Consider the following 2,450-nt stretch of genomic DNA (forward strand, 5'->3'; position numbering starts at 1 on the left):
TTGTTGGATCAGAGAGGGAGGTGGGATTACAGAGTAAATCAGCTGGAGCACATCTGCTTCTCTGAGGAATCCCACAATATGGCCCCCTGTTTATAACATTATACAATTTGTGCCTCTCCGGTCAGAGTTCCCTCACATTATTCACCAGACGTTACAGTCAGTAATCCTGCAGTAGTCCTTCTGCAGGGGCTATTGAGGTGGGACTGAAATAACATTATGTCTATAAAGTGATTTTATAAACCAGGAGGACTGTTCCTGAGCTCCTAGAGGCACATTCATGATGTCGGGCTTTATGAATACAATTGGCTTGACTTGACTCTGTTAAAGGAGCAGTGTGCAAGATTTAGTAGCATCTAGCGGTGAAGTTGCAGATTGCAACCAACTGAATACCCCTCAGCTTACCCCTCCCTTTTGAAACGTGTAGGAGAACCTATGGTGGTCTTTAGGTGATGTAAAAATGCAAAATGCTCTCTCTAAAGCCAGCGTTTGGTTTGTCCGTTCTGGGCTACCGTAGGAATGTGGCGGTGCAACATGGCGGATTCCGACCTCCCGCCCACCTGTTGGCTTTTAAAAAAAACATTTGTATTTCATGTCTGAGTAATAAAGATAATGCACAATAATGAAAATAAACTGACATTGCAATATTTTATTTTCTGCAATATATATTGCAATATGAAACAATACAGGAGACTGCTTTTTAAAGTTAAATGCACCAATCTTTGAAAACAAAATTAAGAGGCAAGATGAACAACTTCTTGCTCTAGTAAACAATTTCATAATAACACATTCTTTTAATAGAAGTGAATGGCAATGGCACGGTAAAAAAAATCACACCCACAATCATGGTTAACGACCCTGGATCCGTGTTTCCAAACGGGTCTGTGGGTTTGCCGACACAGGAAAACCATAGGCCCATAGACATAGGGCCCTCGCACTGAGTACAGTCCGCCACGGTTGATAGTTGCGCCAGGAGACCCGTCCATCAGTTAAAACTACAGTGTTTTGGACGACTCAGATATTCAGCTGCATTTACTCAAGCTAGAGTACACGGCTGAAGAGATGCAGGGGAGAGAGGCGGAGGCTGCATTAGCCGTGCAAGAGAATATGGCCGACGGGGGCCCCCCCCCCCGGCGTCAGAAGCTAGCTCGTGTGAGGAATTTAAGTTTTAAAGCGCTCCTAGCGCTGGATATTATGTGTTACAATATGTTTACTTGTAGAAGGTTTAAACTAAAGGGAGAGTTCCTGAATTTGTTGTGCACTGTGAGAAACCAGAGAATTTATGACACCGCCATAAAGTCAGAGAGAGGGGGATGCTGCTGAAGAGTTTCTGAGCACAGCCTTCCGAAGGGTTCAGCCAATCACTGAGCTGATCGATGGGCTAAGGAATGTGTAATATGAGACATTTCAGAGACTTTGGAGAGACAAAGAAACTGTGAATCCCCGGAGAGAATCAGACCTCATCTGGACCATGAGGCGGACACACCAGTCTGTCGTGTGGTGCGGATGGGGCCTCTATTTCATGAAATATTACTATTGATAGTTAATTCAGTTTGTAAGTGAACTTTGTGTAGTACATTAAATATTGTTATTAATTTTGAACTGGATCCAGCTCATTTTTCTGATGCGCGTGTGCAGTAAGAAGCTCGCAGCAGAAAACTACCTGCGGCCTGCAGGCTCTCTCATCCTTTGTTTTTAAGACCCAACACTCGCAATGCATCCTGGTAGATGTAGGTACTGCCGGCGCAGGTCCGTGAGCAGGAGAACTCAGCTTTCTTGGTCAGTATAGTGCACACTGAGGAATTTGTATTGCCTCAATTGACTAAATTAACCATAAACACTGATTTGACATCCACATAAACGGTGGCAAATGTTTTTCCCTTTAATATCAGTATCTCATAATGGAAAGTTTTGGTCATTCTTTTACTCATTTCAATTAGTAAAAAAGCTCAGGGAAACCCTGGATGGCAGGCTGTTCGCTGTGTGCTTCTCAAGGCACAATGTTTATTCACAGACTTATTCAGTCTGCAGGAAATAAAGTGGGCAGGGAAACCGGCTGCTGACGGTCCGTTCTTGCCAGACATTTGTCAGGTTGATCGGCTCAGTAGAGACTTCTGGTGAGCCGCCGATGAAGCTGCTGGCGATCTCAAAGCGCTGAGAGAGAACTGCTTGTTCTAAACTTGACCACTGTGTACTTTTGAGTCCATCTCTTGGGGTTTTTTGAACTTCTAATAAGCCCAGGAGTTGCAGACGTTTCAGAGTCTGTAGGGGAATATGCAACAGTGTGTGTCATTGTGTTACTGAATGCATTTTTGAATTAGCATTTTGTTCTCCGTGTTATTTAGTCTTGTATGTTCTCTTGAAGGTCCACCATTGAGAGTTCTTATGTTAATAATGAAGTCGTTTTGCATACCAGTGTTGCTTTAACAAAATGTATGAAACAAATATTGTGG

The sequence above is a fragment of the Anarrhichthys ocellatus genome, unplaced genomic scaffold, assembly GCF_004355925.1.
Source record: "Anarrhichthys ocellatus isolate YVR2014 unplaced genomic scaffold, GSC_Weel_1.0 scaffold104, whole genome shotgun sequence".
In the NCBI taxonomy this organism is placed as follows: domain Eukaryota; kingdom Metazoa; phylum Chordata; class Actinopteri; order Perciformes; family Anarhichadidae; genus Anarrhichthys; species Anarrhichthys ocellatus.